The 23,302-nt window shown below is 44.3% G+C and overlaps 1 protein-coding gene and 1 long non-coding RNA gene across 3 annotated transcripts in view; one reads left to right on the forward strand and one right to left on the reverse strand.

Moving 5' to 3' along the window:
- The first annotated feature begins 835 nt into the window (after positions 1–835).
- Positions 836–23,302, forward strand: part of FLRT2 (fibronectin leucine rich transmembrane protein 2) — a 103,213-nt gene continuing 80,746 nt past the window's right edge. The window contains exon 1 of one of the 2 annotated variants that reach the window (XM_045451776.1): positions 836–2,410. The gene's annotated coding sequence lies outside the window, so the exon portion shown is untranslated. Of the gene's footprint in view, positions 2,411–5,028; positions 5,904–23,302 lie in introns of those variants that run through there. The other variant, XM_045451775.1, reaches the window with a different exon arrangement.
- The window catches only part of LOC123584174, a 29,611-nt gene continuing 9,040 nt past the window's right edge, over positions 2,732–23,302 (reverse strand). Inside the window, exons 3-4 of the long non-coding RNA XR_006705212.1 lie at positions 14,997–15,001; positions 2,732–2,742 (exon numbers count right to left, since the gene is read on the reverse strand). This is a non-coding gene — a long non-coding RNA (uncharacterized LOC123584174). The remainder of the gene's footprint in view (positions 2,743–14,996; positions 15,002–23,302) is intronic.

A 23,302-nucleotide genomic window follows, 5' to 3' on the forward strand; every position in this document is an offset into this window, starting at 1 on the left:
GCACATCCAGATGATATTATTTCCTTATCATTTATTTAGTTTTTATTTTTTAGGGTTTATTTATGAGAGAGAGAGGGACAGTGCTACTGGGTGAGGGGCAGAGGTGAGGGGACACAGAATCCTAAAGAGGCTACAGGCTCCCAGCTGTCAGCACAGAGCTGGGTGCAGGCCTTGACCTCTCAAACCCTTGAGTCGGGGGCTTAACTGACTGAACCACCAGGCATCCCTATTTCCTTATAACTTACAAACAGCGATAATCTATAATACAAATTCTGTACATCGGCAGCTACCTTGTCTCACATTTTCAGTCTTCCTCATTTTCTACCAGCACAAATGACAAGGTAAAACCTGTGCAGAGTTCCCTCTTCTTTTAAACCAAAACGTATTCTTAAAGGTGAAATAATTATACTGTTATCTCAGATTAAGGTTTCAGAGACAGAACCTTATGTGGATACTCCTGTACACTTATGAACACCAAGATGAGTATTTGAAAGCAGGTAGATGAGTTATTTGTGCTCAAATGTGGTCTTCCCTGTGGATTCTGCCGCTTGACAAGCTCTCCCTAGGCTTTGCTGCCCCCTTGGCAAACTGAAAGGATTTACAGCGAAATTCTGCACCAAGCCGGCTGGAAACTGTTCCCATTTCCTCCCTGGGTCGGCCTCTCTCCGGAGGCGTTTGGAATGGCTATTACAGATTCCCATTGGCTTCGGGAGGGTGCAGAGAAAACTTAGAACATCCATCCTGTGGAGAGACACTTTTTTTTTCTTTTAAAAATAACTCCGTTTTCGCAAGAACCACGTGTTACCCTCTAAGTGATTTTTAAAGAACTTTTTCTTTTTCTTTCTTTCTTTCTTTCTTTCTTTCTTTCTTTCTTTCGTCCAGAATGGAGATGCAGAAAAAGGGAATCTGTTGAAAGTTGTCTGAGTTTGCGCCGTGGGTGACGTTCTGGCTCATTTGGGTGTGACGGTGACAGCGGAGGCGGCTGGCTGTCAGTTTCTCTTGTCTAGACTTCCATTCCCCCTCCAGGAGATGACTTACTTCCAACTCCAGTTAACTTCTTGGGAGTCCGGAACACTTAGACAAAGATGCTTACAAAACGAAAAGCATCTGGGTGGCCAAGGCTGAGCCTCCTGTATTCTATCTCTCTCTCTCCCTTATTTTTTAAGAATTCATTCATTCATTCATTCATTCATTCATTCATTCTGCTTCCACAGGAGCCCAGGAAATATTGTCAATCCGAATCTAGGCACTTACAGCTGTCCTACTTTTCTCAATGTTGGTACGCAGATATATTTTCTACATCATCTTTCTTGTCTGTTTCCCTTGTTTATTCCGTCCTAAGGCGCGCGCTCTCCTTTCCATCAGCCCATTCACATCTTAAACTCCCTCAAACCCGCCCCCTACCCCATCCTCCCGTGTCTTGGTCTTATTTGAATATGTGGTCGTCTGCTGTGGCTGACACTGGGTGAGTGGGTGGGAGACAGCTCTCCCTGCGTTTTCATTTGGATTTCGCGTGGGTGGGTGGGGACCCTCCACCATTCGTCTCGCACACGCAAGAACAGTTATAAGCTAGAATTAGAATGAGCGGCGAGTTCCACATCTTCAAAGCGCCGCTAGGAAAGGAAATAATGCGGCGGGGGGCGGGGGCGCGGGAGGGAGGGAGGAAGAAACAGAGGAATAAAACCCAACTTTGCTGGCAACTTCAATACATCTGGTAACTGGAGGCAAAAAATAGATTCCGAGGGCTGGGTCTGGTCCGGATGAAACGCTAGGGCTCCTTCCCATGCCGGGGCCGGGCGCTGGAAGCCTGCCACTGGCGTCTTGCCACGCGAGTGCCCGCTGGAAACGCACGTGAACAAAGCTCTGGCCCCGCGAGCCGCCGCCTGCGGTTTCCAAGTCGATTCCAGCTTCTCCAGGGAGCGCAGGGCGCACACAGGGTTAAATTAGTTCCCTCCCCAGTAGGAGGGAGAGGAGGGGGAGGGGGGACGCAGCCTCCGGTCTCAGGCTGGGTACCTTGTAGTTAGTTGTACGGACGAAACCTGTCGCTGTCACTTGTGAGTTGGGCATCTTCCATTGTCGCCGCAGAAGAACAAGCGCCTGGAGGTATCGGCGGCGGCCGCAATCCCCGCGCCAAGGCGCTGCGCTGCTTCCGCCCGGGGTGCGTCTCGAGCCCTCGGTTCCGGGTGCGAAGCAGCTGCGAGGCGGCCGCTCCGCGCCCGCCGCGGTGTCCACCCCGAGCAGGGATCAGGTTGGCCGTTCTCAACGATGGGCAGGAGGGACCTTGGCGGTGACCCCTAAAACAATACCATGCCCCGGGAGCCCCGCTGCTGCCGCGCCAGCTTCTTCCCTTTCCACCTCCCCGACCCTGTCGGATTCGGATGAGCCCTCTGCGAGGAGACACGGAGGCCAGGTAAAGGGACAGAGGTGCCAGGTGGAGTTTCCAGCAACTTCCAGGGCTGCTGCTAAGCGGCTGGGGGGGGGGGGTGGGGTGGGAGATACGTGTATTTTTTGAACCAGCGCAGGGGTGGTCATCGGGATGGGATTTTTTTTTTTTTTTCCTCCAGAGAGAGCACAGGCTGCTTAACTCTCCCCCGACTTTACGGAGGTCTATTTGCAGGTAGAATTCACCTCCTTCAAAGAGTTTTGTAACTGAGCTCTGGGTCAAACGCAAATTTGCTAGTTTGCTAGGAAGATCCATCCCCAATTGGGGGTTCTCCAGCCATTAAGCTTGCTGGAATTCAGCTTCTCACTTCCCCCGAATGAATACGCTAACTTCTAGGAGTAACACCCCCTACTCCGCCACCCCCGCGCCCGCTCCATCTGCTGATAATGTCACCGCTGTTTATCGAGCGGCTGCATCCAAAGCGGTAGCCCGCCTCCTGCCCGAAACCCGGGACTGATTCCTGGCTAAACGCACGCGGAGGAGGTGCCTTTCCCTTCGAGGTGCATTTCCCTTCGACTTGGGGAGAAGGTTACTTTCTTCCAAAACCAAGTCTTTCTCCAGCTCTGCTGCTCTTTGGTGGCCCAGCTCTGAGCTCGGCCAGCGCGTCTTCCTGGCGCGCCAGTGGGGGCGGTGAAGGCTCAGGGAGCACACCAGGCTGAACCCGGGTTGCGTTCTCTGAGCCGCGAGCGTGGGACGCGGAGAGCCGGCGGAACACGCCACCCAGCACCCCCTGGCGCTAAGTGCGGGGGCCAGGCGGCGGCGAGGAGGGCGGGAGCAGAGCCTCGCCAGCTGCCACCGTGTCCCCGCGCGGGTCCTGCGCAGCCTGGGAAGATCCCTCCGCCGCGCTGACCAGTGTCGGGCTCGGCTCCGTGCCTTCAGCGCCGGCGCGGCCACTTCTCATTTCTAATCAGGCCCAAGATCAAGGTTGCCAGTTGAGGTCGGGGCATTAACCGGGGACATTAAGAATCGGGGAGCAGGGTGATTGGGGCCGACTGGACTCTTACTGGATGCCCGGGAAACTCCTGGATCGCATGGGGCTCCAGCCAGCGGCAGCTGCTGGTGGAGGTGGAGGCCACCACGGCTGTCCTCGCTGGCGCCTTGGTCCTGGAACCTCCCAGCAAGATGGCATTCAGTCTGTCCTAGTCCAGTTAACTCCCCCAGCCGTGCCCCCTCCTCCCGTGGATATTTGTTAGTCACACACTGAGTCTGGGGAGAGGAGCGGTTATGTAGATGTGAATCAAAGTATTTTCCTGACCACTTTGCATAATGCAACAGGAGCAGCGACCCGCGGGCACAAACCCAGGTCGTGTGTGCGTGTGTGTGTGCGCGCGTGTGAGCGCGTGTGCCAGCGTGCGTCTCGGGCGTGCGTCTGGGTGGATCCGTGCGTGGCTTGTGCTTAGGAGGCAAATGGGGCGTCTCTCTAAGTCGTCTTAACACGGCTAAGGCACTCAGATACGTGAAGGCGGTAGACACAACAGGGATGAGAAGGAAATGGAAACAATTGGGAAAGTGGTGCCAAGTGACTCAGGCTTTGAACTGAGGACGGGGAAATCCTCCCGAGCCCGTCGCGGCCACCGCCCCTGCCCCACTCGCGGTCCGCGACAGCCCGTGGATCCCCAGGGAGTTGGTCCTGCGCTAGTTTCAAGCTTGCTGTTTGCTTCTCGCGTGGCCCCACCGACGGCACCTCTCCGCGCAACCCCACGCTTGGCGCGAGCTCGCTCTCCCTCTTCTGTTCGCATTCAGCCTCTCTACAGACTTGTTAAAACATGACAGCAACTTACTGGAGCCAGGAGGAGCGACGATGAAACGAGAGCAGAAAACCAGAACCTTTTAAAATATGTTTTCCAAGAAAGAGACGTGCACCTGGTTTTCTTACATTACTCTTTAACCTTTGCAGAGAGATTGCTAAGTGGAAACGTCGCCTGTATACAAATCAGGCTCTTTTTGCTGTCAAGTCTTTTTTCTGAACCTTTGAGGCTGAATTTAGTTGTCCGTGGTAATCTACGGGGAAAGTGAACACCCCTTTTTCCCAGCAGCCAGAGTGAAGGGAGAAAATAGGTGTTCAAAATAATCATGTTAAACTTCGGATTATTTTTCCAATTAAAGTTATTTGATAAGGTCCGGGATCTGGGAATTAACGGGGGATGGGATGGGGGTGGGGGCGCAAATCACCAGGGTTGCCTTCATTTGAAATAACGCCATCTTGGTTGTGAGACTTCTTATATTTTTACCCTCTAATCTCACGTTTCGATCATTTCTCCGAGTCTAAGTAATAGATCCTCTGCCTTGCAAGTACATCGCAGGCGGGCGAGGGTGGTGGTGGTGGGGGGGGGGGGGAATCGACTTTCAGCGCTCAGACGGTGGCATTATCCCTGAGAGTTGGGGGGTGGGAGGGGGTGCAGGCTAGGGAGAGAGGAGAAGGCGTGCTCGGTCCGGGTGGCATCCATGGTGCTGGCCCAGACACCCTGCAACTCTCTTCAGGGAGGAGAGGGTTAAAAGCCGAGTGCGACTTTGCCTCTTGGAAAGCTTAGGGTTGCAGCCGCGCCTCCCAAGCATTCTTTAAACCAGAAATGTGGGAGGGACTCCGAAAGGGAGGGAGTAAAGGAGGGGGGCAGAGAAAGAGGACTCGAGGAGGGGAGCGCGCCAGAGCGCGGGGGACGGAGGGAGAGGAGGAGCGCGGGAGCGGCGGAGGCGATCCCGCGAATTCATTACTGTAAACATCTCCCGGGGGTGTCAGGAGGGGTGGGGGTGGGGGCCGCGGCGTCTACATTAGCCCGGCCGCGTCCGAGCGTGGCAGCAGTGAGGTCGGAGCAGCCTCGGGACCCACACCCGGGCCGGCGCCGCACTTGGAGCGAGCCCCGCGCCCGCCCCCGCGTAGCCCCGCGCTGCGTCCGGGTCCGGGGCTCTGAGCGGTCAGCTCCGGGGCGCCCGGGGCGCGCACGCCCGGCTCTCGGGCCTCCCTCCGAGGTCCTCCGCTTCCGCGGAGCTCCGGCGCTGCGGGGCCCCTTTCCGCTGCCTTCCCCGCTCGCCCTCTTCTTTCGGGACTCGTGGCGCGGTCGAGGCGGAGAGGGGGAGGCGGAGGAGGACCGGAGGCGGGGGCCGCGGCGGCGGGAGCCGAGAGAAAGTGGCATGCCCGAACCCTGGAGGCGGAGGTGGCGGAGGAAGGGGGAAGACGATGCCGCGGCTCCGTAGGGGAGAAAGGCGAGAGCGAGCGAGGCGAGCGAGGCGAGCGGGGCGCCCGGGCTCCGGCCGGCTGCGGGGAGGCGCGCGCCGCTCTGAGGCTCCGGCCTCCGCACCCCCGAGCCCCGACGCTGCGGGCGACAGGGCTGGGCTTCGGCAGCCGCCACCGTCGCCGCCTCCGCCACCCGGAGGACCGAGCAAAAGTTTGGATCTGGGGGAGGACGCGGCGCTGAGCGAGATTACCACCGGGGCTGGAAGGAGACCTCGAGAACCTTCGCAGGTAATGCGCACCCCCAACCCTCTGCTTCCGTGCCCGGCCGCTGGGCTTCTGCTCCTTCCCAGCGCCTTTGCTGACGCTGGCCAGACAGATCTGACTGAAAGTAAGAGGGAAGCGAAGTTGGAGATCCCGGGGATGGGCACCAAGCGCGGGGAGATCTACAGTCAGGTTAGAGGGACCCGCGGCGCTTCTCTGCCCCCGGTGGACAGCTGTGCGGGGAGGCGAAGCTCCCCCTGGGGATGGAGGAGAACCCTCGGCCCCAGCTGGGGCCTCTTTTCGTAGCTCGTTGGAAATTGAGAATGTGGATTGGGGGGCTTTTAGTATTCTTCAATCCGGGGGAATGATGCATGGATTGCACTAATTCCCACCCTCACCTTCACCCTCTCGCTCTCTCAGCCTTATTTAGCGTCTTTTAAAGATGATAGGAGCCCACTCCCATTCGCCCACTCCGTTTAGCTGGTGCAGGAAAGCAAATCTGGGCGTGTGTGTGTGTGTGTGTGTGTGAGAGAGAGAGAGAGAGAGAGACAGAGAGAGACAGAGAGAGACAGAGAGAGGGGGAAAGAGAGAGAGCGCGGGAGGGAGGAGGAGAGAAATTCAAGGAAAGGGAAAAATTTTACCTTTCCCCCCTTTGACATCCTCGGATCTTTCCCTTCCTCCCTCCTTCCATTCACCTTCTGGCGTCATAAAATAAAAACTTTAGAAGTCACATTTTTATTGCAGGCTGATAAGAAAAGCATTAACCATTGACGACGTGAGTTTGCAGTGTTTGTAGTGTGTGTGTGTGTGTGTGTGTGTGTGTTGGGGGGTGGTAGTGGTATTGCGGAGAGGCCGGTTTTTCCGTGGTGGCCTGATGCGCCATGGTGTGTGTGTGTGTGGGGGGGGAGTGAGTGTTAGAGTGTGTGCACTTGGGGCGGGGGTGGGGGGTGTGCAGCGGAGAGAATATGGTCACGTTTCCCAGAACAGCAGCCTTACTTAAGCTAACTAAGAAAAGAGCTCCTGCTTTTCCCTCAGAGAGCTACAGAAAGATTCCAGCCCCAACTCCCCAACCTCCCCTTTCCCCCCTGTTGAGTTTTGAGTTTCAAAGCATCTCCTCCTTTGCTGCTGCCACCATCACTATTAGGATCATTATTTATTCACCTGGAAGCTCATCTTGACTCCTCTTGTAAATGGAAATCAGTCTCCAAGACCTTTTGATTAATTTTAGTGGAAGGAATCTCTTGTAAAGCTTACAGTAAGCTAATCAAGTGCAAGGCGCAAATCCGTGTAAATGCTCACGCGGGAGTGCAAGGTGCTGATTAGGTTTCTTCACATGCTGCATTTGCTATGCAAAGCCCCATCTAAATGGGAGCTATTGCTTCCCACTCAGCTGGGAGGCTCTTAAATCACACAGCATCTCAGGGAGCTTTGGGGCATGTCCCCTTGCTCACAGGCTGATTGCTAAATGTATTATGTCTAACTTCTCCTAGCCAAAAGCTAGTATGTAGGCTAGCTTCCATATAGGAACCCATATTGTCTGTGGACTTAAGTGATATGACCTTCTTAAGTCTCCAGTGAAAGGATCCCCCAACCATTTTGAGGTAATAGAATGCAGGTTGGCGTTTGTCTGGGGATGTATTTAGTTGTTGCAGTATAAACGTAAAATTTTAGGTCAGTATTTAAAGTGTGAGAACTGGACTTTTTTTCTTTTTTATCACTAAGCAATATGCAGCAGATTCATAAGATCGACAGGCCACCATATTAGAAGAGAATACATCTTTGGGGAATACACATGCCATGAAAAGTTGCCCGTTCCCCATGATGCTATTGTTCTTCCAAATATAACTTTTCTTCCTCTCCTCCTCAAAAGCCCCAAACAGGATAGGGTTAAACCATTTAACACTTTTTAATGATCATCTATGGCAGTGCAACACCATACTGTCATGTTGAATTGCCAGTATGTGAGTGGAGGAGGTTGGAAGACGAAATTTCAAGCATTATTCAATGTCTCTGCCAGTAGGTACAAGAAACCGTAAAAAGAATTGGGCTAGCTGTGTAGCAGAACCTATTACAAATACAAACCTAGCATGGAAAGAATGCTGGGTTTTGTTTGTTTGTTTGTTTGTTTGTCTTAATGCCCGTGTCTGAACACTTCAGTAGTTTCATTGCAGTTTTAGAAATTCCGGGGGGAATTTCTTCTTTAACGGAAGAAAGTAGATTCCCAAATGACACCATGCTGGGCTGCCTTGAGGTTCCCTAGGCAGTCATAGTTTTTCTCCCCCCTATGCTAGGTTTCAGATGATGTGATCTTATCCGAGTTTGACTTTGACCCGCTGGATCTAATTTGAACCTCCTCTGATGCCTGTTACATTTATATGCTGGCCTGCTGGAGAGTTTGATTTAGGATTTAGACATATCTCCCTGAAGCAACCTTATATCTTCCCAGTTTGAAGCTGTGGTTTCAAGAAAGGCTCAAGTATGTACGTCCAGAAGCTTTATTCTGTAGAGACTCAGTGTGAACATCTGATCTAGTTTGACTCTTTGGTCTTGTAGCCTACAAGGAAGAATTCCCGCTTCTGCAATGAGCAGTGTCTGAAGTTAAAAAATAGCAAAGGGTGTGTGTGGGGGGGGGAGGGGGTCTCGGTTTTGCTCACTATTTAGAAGATTCAAAAAAGGTCAAGGTGATGCAGTTTTATTTCTATTCAGGTCAGACCTTTCTGGATAATCACCTTTTGGTATTTTTACTTTAATTTCAATTCAAGTTCATTTTTCACTAGATTACTTTAATAACTTTGTGGTTTCTGCCATGGTGGTTCAAATTCAGTCCATTAGTGACCTCTATCTGTGAGAAGTGAATACTCATTGTTTTTCTTTCTTCTCATCATTCTGCAGATTATGTAGGGGGAAAAAACCCAAAGGCTCTGTAGTTCTTTCGGAATATTTAGATTTCCGAGCCTGATTTTTCTAATATGGAGTTCAGTATGGGTAATGATATTTAACAACAGTAATAAAATGTTACAGGCTAATAGGCTACTAAATGGTTATTCCATATAGCATCGACAGTATGATCAATATAAATAAAATACCAGTGCTATCCACTGCCAGTAAAAAGATTGTACAGTCAGGTAGACTAATGTTTTGAGACTCACAATGCTGCTGGATGTAAGTGAAATTTTATTGCCCCTAAGTGCTTACATAACAAGGGAAGCTTGAGACAGGCTCAGAACATACATGTGATAACTAGACTTCGTGGTAGCAGTGTGTGTATGTCTTTAAATTCAGCTGTGCTTCTGCTGTGAACTTATGGGACAGATCAAGGACAGGCGAGGTGGGATGTGAGAAGGGTGTCTATAAACAGATGGTCTTTTAAGGAGACTTTTAAAATCTGATTCCTAATCCCAGCTTTGTCTTCTGAGGGTTTTGAAATTGAAATTTCAATTTGAGTTGATTATTCTAAATGGTAATTGAAGACAAAGTTTACTGAATTTCTTAGGTGGGTGGATACCATTATCTGACATTTTCCAGATGGTTTTTGATGGAGTGGTATTCAGGGATATGGAATTTTTAGGAGGTTTTCTTTCTTTTCCCTTGGGCAGGTTTTACGCAAAAGACATTTTTACAGACATTATTATTATTGTTATACAACCATTATAATACCCTAGCCAACTTTCTTTCTTTTCCCCACCTTCCAAATGCTTTGCTTTTTAAAAGTTATGTATTTTTTTTTTCTAGAACTACATGTTGGGGATAGGAATATGACTCCCAGCATCTTTTTACTCTTTTCAGCAATGTGAACTCCAATTAAGTATCTGTTTATAGTAAAACACATACACACACTCACCTACACATCAAGAACCCTTTTAAGACAGAGATTCTTTTCAAGGTTTTAAATATGGTTCTTTTTAAAGAGCTATGACACAAATATTGTAATAAAAATATCCTGTGTTCCGATGAATACAGAGACTTATTTCAGTAGCATGGAACAGTAAAACACTGTATTAGCAAAATAATCAGCGGTATTTTCAGTACATGGTCAAAATCTGTTAGAACCTTCATGGGTTTTTTTTTTTTTCTTTCTTTCTTGGCGAATTTCACATCTACTGGTCTTTTTTGGTTTTCTTTGATTCCTTCTACTGAGGCTCTTTGAAGTGATTCAAAATTAAACAGTAGCTACTTTTTTTTAGGGAAATTCATCATGGTATATTCAGGATTCCAGAAGAGTTAATGATGCAGAAAAAGTCCTGTAAAACATCTTTCTAAAAGAAGTCCTTCTCTTGTGGGCTTCCCACTTACTGGCCTCCTGTACCATTTGCAGTGAATTGGAACTCCGTTATTTATTTATTTTTCAAATACCACCTCTAACTTAATTTAATGTGGGATGTGTTTCTGCAGAAGCATGCAGCACCATGTGTCTCGAGTCTCCTGAACAAAGCAGTGTCGTTTTTATGGATCTGTAATAAGGGAAAGTCAAAGAAAATATCCTTGTATACTTTGGGAAGTCAAAAGGCCACATTCACGATTCTCAAACACTGGTCAGTTATTCTGCTGATGCTTAATAAGGCCACACGTTTTCTGGCAGTTTAGTGGTTAAAGACCTCAGCCATTTTTTTTTTTTTTTTAAGCATTCACAAAGTAAATCTCTGGTCCTCCTACCCGTTAGGTGCTCATTAGAGCTGAGCAGTTTTTCTCACTTTCTTCCCTGGTTGCTTTTAAGGGAATGTGCAGGAAACTTGGCAAAAGTTCCTCTGTCCCCTTCAGTTCACAGGTCATGTGTTATATTTCAGTTCTCTTTATTAGAGCTTTCAAGACACAGATAAAAGAATCTTCTATCTGAACCTTTTAAGAACCTCAGGGCTTTTGGATTTAAACCCACCAAAAAATATCAGGTCTCAAAGTTCATAGAAGCTATTAGGTCCTTGGAATATCGAAACCCCCTTCAACAAAGAGTACAAGGACAGTGGCTCCTAAAGTCTGCTCACAAATATAGTGCCCACTGAAGTCAACAGAGGTCATGAGCTGAATGGAAAACATTAGACTCATATCAGTCCCGAAATAGGTCCATGTGCTGGTGTCACTCTTATCCCCAGCTGCCTAGGGGCGTCACTTTCATGAAAATCCAGTGTCAAAATAGCCTCTGTGATAATTTCCTTTCCCACTTTGCTCCAGAACTTGGATTCAAGTATTTTTAAGAAGGAAATAATGCAGGGAATTCTAATACTCCTCATAGATAGAGGGAGGTGAACGTTACGGAAGTAGGTTGGAGAAGCATTTGACATAGAGGTTCCAGAAAATTCTGTCTAGGCTCCGAGGGATGAAATTGATTCATACCTAGCCTTTCCCCCTCTTCTTGTACCTTTTCCAATTATCACATGCGGGATTTTATTGCTCACAACTGCCTCTGTGAGTTGGTCTGAGAAAGCCCTATTAGTCAATTGTCTCACTGGATGATGGGAACCAGAAACAAGTAGAAAGCTACGTAAGTCTGCATAGAGTTCCCCTTGAGATCCTTTGGCTTTGCACAAAATGATGAACGTTACATTTTATCCCATAGATGTTTAATTCTCCAGATACAGTTTATAAGTTTCTTCCTTTACCAACCTAACCGAAAAGATTAGAGTTGGATTTTTTATAAAAATAGTAACAATTATTTCAATCACATAAATATTTAGAACTAAAAAAATAGCATTTCTTGTCTCCCCACCATTATATTAGATACAAGTTTTCCTGTTATGGATGGCTTTAATTTTATGATGTAGGCCTTGTGATTTGGGACCTTAACTGTGGTGGGCAGTGAGCGGTAGGGAGATTGTTGTGGAGGAAAGAAAATATATGTCTATATAAAGAAAACCTGTATTCTCATGTCAGCACACTCCTTTCTACATTATGACTTTGGACAAATTACTTAATCTGCTGGAGACTTAATTTCCTTTCTGCAGAGTTCCACAGGGTTGGTGCAGGGTCAGATGAGATTAATGTGTGGGAAAATACCATGATAATCATACAGTGTTATAGTTCCATAAAGGCACATTATTCAAATTGATAACATTTACCTATGCAAGACTGTCATATGCCAGGATAGTTCTAGGTCTTATATTAAGACAGTGTCCTGCCTTCCAGGAGCTTTGGTTTTTGTGAATGCCATGAGATATCTATCACCCAAGCAGTAAAGTGTCAGTAAAGTGTCCACATCATTTTTCCTTTCATTTAATGGTGCATTTTCTTCTTTTGTGAGTTTTCTCTGTTTTGATACAAGTATTCTTTTCAAGAATCAAGGGTAATTATGGTGAGATCTGTGTAAGGGCCAAGCTTCCCATCCTTGACAGGTTGGCTTAATGTTAGAAACTGAATTTATCACAAATGGATTCCACTGAGGATCTTTTGGGAAGAAACCATTAACATTCCCCGCAGTAAGGCTGTTTCTCTTCTTGGGTGCATTTATGCTTCAGTCATCCAAGTTACCTTTTGCAAAACACAAGTCATTAGTAGAATATATGATGGTGTTGGGGCACCTGGCAGCTTAGTTGGTTAAGCACCTGACTTTGGGCTCAGGTCATGGTCTTGTGGTTCTTGAGTTCGAGCCCCGTGTCAGGCTCTGTGCTGACAGCTCAGAGCCTGGAGCCTGCTTCATATTCTGTCTGTCTGTCTCTCTCTCTCTGCCCCTCCCCTGCTCACGCTTCATCTTTCTCTGTCTCTCAAAAATGAGTGAACATTTAAAAATTAAAAAAAAATATATATATATGTATATATATATGTATATATATATATATATATATATATATATATATATATATATGATGGTGTTTAAAACTTTGGTTTTGCAACACGAGGCAGGCTGGTGAAAAGCCTGCCTTTTTGGTAGAGCAAACCTAGTGAGCTCATTACCAATGAGTGGAAAGACTTGATTTATTAAGACACCAAATTACTCTCCAAAGGTTGGCCTTATTTTGACATTGTTAGTATCACAAAACCCTTGTGGGACAGTTTTTTGCAACTTATAGTTGCAAGACTATGCAACCATAGTCTTTTTCAGTTGTGTTTTTATAACTGTCACATCTGAGACATTTTAATTTTAAATGTTTCAAGAGTTAGCGTGTTTATTTTACTTTCCTGATTTGTATACATGTAGGACCTTGTAAAGGTGAATTTGTAATCATTCTATGGTTGCTTAATTGAAGCTTGCAGAAAACACATGCATATGGGAAGTGTATTTATAAAATGTATGGTTAGGTTGTGATTCTTGATCAGAAGAATGTTTTTATCAGTCATTTGGACTTATGGCAATCTGTGTTTAATAATGTTCTTTTCAGTTTCTGACTTACAGTTTGCCAAAGTTCTGACACTGCCTTCCTTTTTCTTTTTCTTTCTTTCTTTCTTTCTTTTTTTTTAATTGATGAGTATTTTAGCAGTATGTTGTAAAGTACCTGGCCATATAACTATATTTTTACATGACAAATTACCTTTGTAGTTTGGCAAAATTAATCTGAGTGCTTTCTGTTCTGGCAGTGCTGAGTGACACAATAATAACATTTGAAGAAGGAAAATGTTTGCAACTACTCTGAAGAGTTCTGCTAATAAAACAAGAAGAATCTGGAGGTATATGTGTGGGAAGTTAGAAATGCACAAACAAATCTAAGTCTTAGATACCATGGGGAGGGTGTACTATTACATTCTTAAGCTTGGTGGTGCTAATCTAGCCCATATGTCCCCAACAGAATGGAATAATGAGATAGCCCAAGTTATTTTTAATTGGACATTTTCTTTTCCAAATAGGTCCTAAGGAAACTCTAAATAAAGAGAAGCACAAAATGCAATGAGGGGATATATTTTTGTGTGAATGGCTTGATACTCATGAAGGAGATATGATTCTTTTAGAGACAGAAGGTATGCACCAGATGATAAAGCTTTTCCATTCATCCAGGAGGTGACTTTTAGCACTTACTGTATGCCAGCCATAGAGTAGGACTGGAGAGGCAACAATGATGCAGGAGGATCCCTGTCCTTGCGGTTGCCTAGGCTGGGGAGGAGAAAGGGAGACACAAAACCTAATTGCATTATACTTCTACATGACCGAAGGTTAGTCAACCCTAAGAAATGTGCCAGGAATACACAGTATTAATGAAAACCATGGACAGATTTTTCAACATCTTTAAATTTTTTTTAATGTTTATTTGTTTTTGAGAGAGAGAGAGAGAGAGACAAAGTGTGAGCAGGAGAGCGGCAGAGACAGAGGGAGACACAGAATCCGAAGCAGGCCTCAGGCTCTGGGCTGTCAGCACAGACCCTAACGTGGGGCTTGAACTCATGAGCCACAAGATCATGACCTGAGCTGAAGTCGGATGCCTAACCGACTGAGCCACCCAGGAGCCCCTTCAATGTCTTTTAATCTATATGTCTAGTATAAAATGGGAGAAAACATTTTCTACTCACCGAGCTGTTCTTCTGAGAGGATTGAGATAATTATATAAAATGTCCCCCTGTGTGGCACACAGTAGAGGCTTAATAGATGCTGACTGCAGATCCTTCTCTCTCCAAAATGATGATGATTCCCCTACGTTACTTTTCCCCTTCTACAAATATCTTTGCCATTTCTCTGGAATCCCAAAAAAGGCGTTTGACCCCTTGAACCGATTCACCAACAAGATACAGCTTCTTCTGCAAAATAAAATCTCAGTAGTATGCGTGTAACAGAGCATGAAAAGGACAGCAAAGGAAGTAAGCACTTCACAAGGTGGCAGAATGAGCTCATAGCTAGTGGTGTATCTCACAGTCGGCTGGTGTCATAGGGGTCGGAGGAGGGAGGGGAACAGAAACGAGGACACTTTCGTCTGAGTTCTGGGGAATCAGAAAGTGGTCTCAACGGGGGCTTGTCGAACTTGTGGTTTTGCTGTTATGGTTGTGGATGTTGTTGTTGTTATTGTTGTTCATTGAAAGCACAGGCTTTGGCACTCGAAGAGTGCTTCTCCATGCAGCCCCCTTCACCTCCATGCACCCTTCCGGGTTGGCCAATGCCTGCAGCTTGCAACAAAGTCCTGCGTCCAGACTGTGACACTGGGCTTAGTGAGCTACGGTTAGTAGGTCTTTGCCAATGTACAGAGATTTTTATCCGGATGAATTTTAAACACTTGCTTCACACAATTCATCTCACACATGACTCTTGGCAGAGTCCTGAGAGTATTTTATCGTAGAAGATTAACACGCAAATTATTGTTAGGTTTATATAACGCTTAGTTTGTACTTATAGAATGATTGCACCTTGCTGGTATAATGACAGATGCCTGAATCAGAATGATGCTAGTGGATTATCAGTTTAATGTGGAACTATTTCTTCCAGAAAGTAATTTCCAGTGAAATTAAGCAAAGGGGCTTCTAACTGCTTCTATGGGAGATATTCTGAACAAATATAGTGCTCAAGGTCACTGGTCAAAATACACAATGCTGGGGTTATTTTTCATTTATCACCGTAATTGAATGTATGTATAGTATAAGTTTTGCTTTCTACTCAACCATTAAAATTTAGGCGTTTCCCCCCAGTATAAATCTATAAATTTATTGCTGTAGGAAATTATAGTTAACAAGCTGTTAAGCATGTCCCAGACCTCCAAGTCCTGAAGTGCAGAAGCTTTTCCTGGGAAGATCACATAATATATAATGTGGTATATATACATATAATTAATCAAATTGGAGAAGAGGGAAGCAGACACTAGAGCATATTTTGTAAGGTGTCCACATCTTGGTAAGTAGCTTCTGAACCAAACGTTCTACCCGGTGTAAAACAATAAGACCTTGTTTTGCTACTTTAGAACATGTAAGAGAGATTAACATTCTTTGGAAAATAGTTTAAAATTTTTCTTTGACTCAAATAGGTAAGGAACAAGTCCAATAGTGCTGACAGCAGTGGAATTTGAAACTCAAGTCTAATAATCTCTGAGTCCCGAAGGAATGCAAGGCAGACATCCGTTCTAGTCACGGGCTTGTAACTGGGGATTTGACAAAGGTTGAATCCTTACCATGTGCCAAGCACCATGCTGTTTTGGCATTTGGGATATTCTTTCAAAGAAGACTTCATCCTTGCTCATCAAGAAATATGATGGGTTGGCCTAGAGATGCCCTTTGCCAAACTTGACTCATCCGTCTTAATTAACTGGAGAAGTTGGTTAAAAATCCAGGTTCCTGGGCCTTAGGCCTGGAGATTCCGATTTGTTAAGCCTGTGAGAAGCCTGGGGATACAGATGCCCAAAGACTCATGGAATTGGAGTTTACTGACCTACATCATTTTTTTAGGATTTTTTTTTCTGACCCAAGATTCAGTAGTTTTAGAATCATCTGGTTTATAGTCATTTGTGAATTTCTATCGTAATTTTTCTGTGTATTTTGTCACAAAGAAAATACTGCTTGATTTAACCCAACTATTCTAGGAAAGAACCTTCAGAGGGCCAGACGCCCGGACTGGCTTCTCTCTTGGTGGCCACAGTCTCCGTATGATGCCTCCAGCTTCCATCCATGTTGCCTCAACTATTACACTGTGCTGTTTTTGGTATCCCTGCAATTACCTTCCTAAAAACCAAATGACATTACTTTGGTCATCTACCACTTGGATTCCCTGTCCCTCTGGATAAAGCCCATCTAAGCTTGTTATTATAACATGTGAGATCCATGAAATCTGCGTCTCAAACCATCATTCAGGCCTCATTCTCAAGCGCCCATCTCCTGCACCCACCTTTATGATTAGGAATGGCCTCTTGAGCCTTTCCCTTACTGTTTATCCTTTATGTGGAATATTACCTCCTCGCTCTCCATTTGGCAAACTCATTTCCTTTAAGACCCACACAAATGTCACCTTCCCTCCCAGTCAAAATTACTCACTCCTTCCTCTGAGCTACTACAGCATTTTGTTTGTACCTTTATTATTTCCATGTTCATGTTGTGTTGTAGTGTGTCTGTTCTAATGTCAGTCTTTCCCATTAGATTCCGAGAACCTTGGCTCATTCATTCCGTCTCCCTAGTGTTAACAATCATGCCCAAAGCACCAGGTTGTGCAGAAATGTAATTGAATGAATGAATGCATGATTGTGCTGGCCAATCCTGGAAGACAAGAAGATTCATAATCTAATGATAGGGATGGCTTCCTCAGAAGTGCATTTTCATTCCCATAGACTGGTTGCCCAATGGGGACAAAATACAATGCCCACCTTTCTACCTCACTCTAAGCAGGTTTGTCAGGCAAATGCCTGCTGGTTAACCCAACCCTGATCAGCATCAAGCGCTCCAAACCACACATGAGGCAATTCAGATGCCACACTGGAAGATCTGTTTAAAGAAGAAATAATTCCACTTGATGATCTATCTTTCTTGGCACTGAGTAAAACCATCAGTTAAGTAGATGTGCACGCAGATGTGGTTAACCATAGAATGAGAACTTAACTCATACCATTAACTTTGTGTATCTTTCTTGGCTTAATTAAAGAGAGCGAAGCAAAGAACTTGTGAAAATTTTGTGCATTTGTACTCTCATTTTTTTGGCCTTTGCTTTTATTTTGTTGATTTTATCTCAGGCACATGATTTCCTGATGGAGATATCAGAGGAGCCAGGGCTCTCCAGAGAGGAGAAAAGAAGACCTGAAATCATAACTCCTTAATCACTCTGTCTCCACAAAGCAGGATCCACCTTAGTGTTCATGACGTGCACATGAAGAACATTTGAAGGTTACAATAAATTCTAAACTTTCCAGGTTTAATGTGGTCATAATGGTGACAGACGTTGGACTCTCAGTCCTTCTGCTTAGGCAAAAGATAATTCTAACAATACCTTGCTACTTTTCAAGGTGAATTATCAACTGATGGACAGAGGTGACTCTCATGCATGTGGGCTCAGTGTGTGCAAAGTTTCAGCAACATTTCTGATGCCTAAATAGGTGGAAGATGGTGGAGCATAGTTTGATATGCTCCCACCTTAAACTTGACCCTTGGTTCCCTCGGGGCTGTCTGTATGTTGGCAGTGCTTTCAGTGCCAATAGGAAATACACAGAATGACACCTGAGTTGATTTTTGATAAGCCGCCATGCTTTAATACTAGAGGCTTCGAACACCATCCTAGAAGATCTTATAATGTTAACTTATGGGACTGTTTAGAAACAATATGCTCTTCTCATTCTTGAATCACACTTAGTATTAGCAAGGCCATATTGTCATCAGGGGATTAGGCATCACCGTAATAATAATAATAATAAACAACAGCAATATATAAAAGTATGGATCATAGACGAGGTTTATTTAGAGTATGCTTATGAAGTTCATGTATATTATCACACTGAAATCTTCATGAAACCCTATAAATACGTTCTGTTGAGTAATACTGCTAATAACCCAATTTGACACCACAAGAAACTAGAGTAGAGAAAATTGCCTTAGGTTGTTTATCTTATTTCGTAGCTATTATCTTTATAGGATAGGTGAGCACTGGGTAATTTCCAAAATCAACATTAAATTTGTTTTTTTCCATGCCTTAAAAATCAAATTCAGAGGTGATGGCTCATTGTCCAGTAGGGAATCTGTGATGTAACTTTCTGTATATGATTTTTTTTAATGGGTAACTATTTAAGAAATCATTCTTTGCTCTTTGCCTGTTTTTTGAGTGAAAATGGTTGTTGGGTTTCTCAAGGTATTTCTGTAAAATGAGAAGAGAGAAGACTCACTAGTTTGAAAATAAAGTATGGCAACTCTCATCCCATTTTCTGTATTAATGAAAGTCTATAGATAAATGCCTGATTGTGGGGTACATGTTTTGCAGAGAACACTTTCCATTCTTTTCTTTACCAGAACTAATAATAAATAGTTAAATGAATTGATTTGAGAGTCACCTCCTTTTCCCTGTGGAGGTGATAATGGACAATAGAATGACCAGAGGGCAGATACTAGCGTAAAGTCAGTGGCCCCTGAGAGAGCCTGGAAATAGTGGAGAATTGACTGTGTTATAAATAGGTCAGATTCTCTCCTTTTCTAGATCTATGTAATTGCTCAGCCCGTAGACTATATTGGGTGAAAAAACGAGACAGAGATGGGCTGGAAAAGGCTGCTCTACACTGATGATTTGAAAATAAGCGCAGGATGCACTTGAAAGTCTTCACCCTGTTGAATGACATTTGGCCATCTCTCCCTTTGTGCATTTTGTACTGATGCACTTACCTCTGCCTATAGCAAAATTGTGTTTTCTGAATTCAGGGATCGTAGTGAAGACCTTCCAAATAACTGTCCTTCCCAGGTCCATGTAAATATTATCCATGCTGCCTTAATTCTTTAATTTCCACTCCTTAATTCCTTCATTCCCCTTTAGACAGCTAGACCCTGTCTACTGGTGTTTCTGGGTTCTTCTGTCACCGTATGCCTACTATCTGTCATGAGGCAGCTCTGGATGAGTGGCATACTTGAGTCAGTATTCTTGAATCACACTGAGTATTAGCAAGGCCGTGTTGTCAGTGACCTGAGTTAATCTAGATGAGCTCATTGATGGAGTTATGAAAGCAGGATCTGCCCAGGCACGGGAGCAGTTTAGTGAATGGCCCCATGGCCAGCCAAGCTCCATACCACATGAAAACACCAGTTCTGTTTGGCCCTTCGGGGAATTCTGTGGTGTTTCTTTCTGCAACAGTCTGAATTTGGCTGAATTGGGTGGAGCCAAAATATTTGCTATCTACAGTTTGCCACCGAGAGATGATCAGGCCACGTGAAAGAAACCTAAACATACTAGCGTCGCCCCTGCCAGTAGTGACTGCCTGGTTTGTCTGGACTGTATGCTTCTGGAACAGATCAGCCTGTGTCACTCTTCCCTCTCCACTCTGAGTGCTGACCTGATTGGTTTTCTCCTGGACTTCAGGGTGGGTATGTGTCAGCATGAGCTCGTTGTTCGCAACTGAGTCCCAACAGAGAACTTAATTCATATTTCTTTGTTAAGCAAGTTATGCTGTCTAGAGCCACGATTTTGAGCCATATTTGATTACTCCTTTTATTTCATTTTCAACTCTTCTATCTCTAGTTTTATGCATCTTTTAAAAATGCTGTCCATCTTCCCCTTTCACTTTGGTTCCCTTGTGGCCCCCGGTATATCTTTCCTACCCTGACCTTCCCACCATAGTTACCTTAGTCTTCCTCATTCCAGGGCTGACGACATTACTTTTCATTATTTACAAGGTCAAGCCTAAACTTCTTAGCTTGATACTCAAGGCTGTTCCTTCTGTAGCTCTCCCTAATCTTCCCAAGGAAAGTTTATCTTCTCTTCTGAACTAAATTCAGAGTATGGCCTTACTTTTATCTTTATGGTAGTCTTACTGTGGTGTACATTTTTACCAAGTGCTTTGTCTCCACTATCTGTGAGCTCATCTAGCGCAAAGATCATGCCCAATAAATGTTTGAGGAGCTAAACTGAACTCAGGTAACTGACCCCAACCACCGCTGTGAAATTTGCACACGGCACAACTCCGTGTCTCCCTCTATACTGCTTCCCATCAGATTTTAAATATGGAAAAAATTAATAGTGACAAAGTTTGCACAGATAACTCTTACATTTTTGAGTTTTAAAGTTATATAATGGAATAAGCTCCCTTTGTTCCCTTAGTGGAATTTTTTGTCAAAGCAGTGTACTCTTGCTTTGAAAACAGGAAGGTAGAACATTCCAACAACATCATGAACCCTCTGTTTATATTTGCGAAACCTGTAGTCTTTCCAGGCCTTGAGGCAAGAGCAAATAGACATAATCAGAGGCATTAGAACTTGATTATGTTGAATTGGATTCTTATAACTGAGGCTTGATAGCCAAAATTAGTGGTGTGGTAGTTTATACTGAAAGAGATGTTTGCGTTATTGCAAAACCATAGACTTCAGCTTGCTGGAATCTTTGACGGCATCTGGATGTTTTGAAAAAATACAGCAATCACATGCTTTTTATTATCTCTATAATTGTGTTCTTTTTACAAGGGAGCTGCATAAAGACATAGGGTTGGGGGTAATGCAAGGCCATGACGTTTGGATTCAGATTTGAATCCTGGTCCTGCCTCAGCCAACTAGGGTAACTAGAGCTTGTTCGTTCTTTCTTTTTCTACCTTCCTTCCTTCTTTCCTTCCTTCCTTCCTTCCGTTCTTCTTTCCGTTCTTCCTTCCTTTCTTCCTTCCTTTCTTCTTTCTTTCTTTCTTTCTTTCTTTCTTTCTTTCTTTCTTTCTTTCTTTCATCTTTTGGGTCTACTTTCTCAGTGTTTAAATAGAGGAAAAATAATATGCATCTCATAGGATCACCATGGCAAATCGATTCGTGATGCTTGATACATATCAAGTACTAGTTAGCATTAGCGCTCTTCCCCTTTGCCCTCTGACTTGAAATAATATGAATTCTGTGGCTTATAAATGCCAATTTTTTTTCCTACATGGACAAGACAATTCTTCAATCCTGTGTCACTTTTCCCCAAAGGATCTCTGTAGGGACACAGTTCCTCCTACTCAGTTTCCCCATATCACTATTTATTTCTAGGGTCCAGAAGAGGATACAATACCCCAGGATAGCCATTACTCTGTCTCAGTTAGGATACTCACTGCTGAAAAACTCTTAAAATCACTTATTTTTATGGGAAAAAAATCTTTCCAGCAGTCTCATCGCCTCAAAAGCAGTGGGTATCCTGGATTATTAGAAAGGAATTATCCAAAGAAAGTGCTCTTAAAAACAACTGCCTGCAGAGGAGTCTGGCTTATCAACAGGCAAAAAAGGAATTTTTCTATTAAACTTCAGCTTGTCACTACAAACATGAAAATAGCAACAGTCATAATATATTCTTTGGGGACAGTGCTGTGAATGTTCACCACTAGGTGAAATTCTCAAGTAAGAGCTTCTAAGAATGAACATGAACCGTTTGAGAACCCTAGGGAATGTCTATTAGGAAACAGGTAAACAACAAAATGGAAGCCATGACAAAGAGAGAAGCAAACAAGGCAAATTAAGTAAATAATTTCATTGCAGACCACACTGTGGAAAATACGATGTGATAGAGACACAGTTCATTTAGCCTGAATGACCAATGTAATTATAACTGAATAATGAATATTTTTTTCTTTCTCTGCATAATATTAGTGTTACACTACCATTATGAAGCTGTTTTTCATAGGAACACGTCACAGCTATGCAAAATTATATTTATTGACTCCTTTTTGGGGAAAAATCAGGGTCATGTTAGCCTTTACTTAGATTTCAGTTTAAAGGCTTATCCATAGTCTGGAAACACAGTGTTAGAAGATAAAGAAAGATCTACGCTATACAACATGAATGTTTTTGTTTTTGGTTTTTTGTTTGTTTGTTTGTTTTTACTTTTAACAAACAGATACTGGAACTTACCCTTGATTATGCTTTTCTTTGTATGGAGATATTGATCTCCTTATGTAAAATACTCTGTAAATCTGGAAGGGGTTTATGGGAAAACTATCTATAGCATTCCCTTTGTTAGTGATGAAAATAACAAGAATAATTATCTTGATGGTTTTAGCTTAAGTTTGGTCTTTTCATGATAAGCATGGAAAGAAGCTGAATTGCCATTGCCCTTCCTGTTCCGTGTTTCTGTATTTCTCAGTCATTTGCATAATTTCTATGAAGATGGATAGCAAATATATTCCTGAAAAAAACAAAACAAGTATTCAGATAATTCTTTGTCTTTAAGTGGTGGAGAGATTAGTAAATAATGAGATCCAGAGGAAATCTCTAATTTCATTTAACTGGTAGTTTGAGTTTGAATCTGACTCCACCCTTTTCCCAGAACTTCTCTCTTCAAAATTAAGAGCATGTTACTCAGCATTCAAGAAGAATGAAATTTTGCCATTTGCAATGACATGGACGGGGCTAGAACGTATTGTGCTAAGTGAAATAAGTCAATCAGAGAAAGACAAATACCATATGATTTCACTCATATGTAGAATTTAAGAACAAAATAGATGAACATAGGGGGAGTGGGCACGGAGGGAACAGAAGAGATGGACACAAACCATAAGAAACTGTAAATGATAGAGAACAAACAAGGTTGACGGAATGAGGGGGAGTGGGGGATGGGCTGGATGGGTGCCGGGTACGAAGGAGGGTACTTGTTGTGATGAGCAATGGATGCTGTATGTATATAAGTGATGAATCACTGAATTCTACTCCTGAAACTCATATTGACCTGTAGGTTAACTCGCTAAAATTTAAGTACAACTTTAAAATGAAAACAAAAATTAAGAGCACGTTGCAGATGGAGAAGTGGGAGTTGGTATCTGTGAAATGTGTGAATATGACTCTCAGACCGCAGTTGAAGTGATATAAAGAATAGGATGGGGTGGGGCGCCTGGGCAGCTCAGTCTGTTAAGCGTCTGACTCTTGATTTCAGCTCAGGTCATGATCTCATGGTAGGGGGATCTAGCCCCCCG

This window comes from Leopardus geoffroyi, chromosome B3 (assembly GCF_018350155.1).
Source record: "Leopardus geoffroyi isolate Oge1 chromosome B3, O.geoffroyi_Oge1_pat1.0, whole genome shotgun sequence".
NCBI classification, from domain to species: domain Eukaryota; kingdom Metazoa; phylum Chordata; class Mammalia; order Carnivora; family Felidae; genus Leopardus; species Leopardus geoffroyi.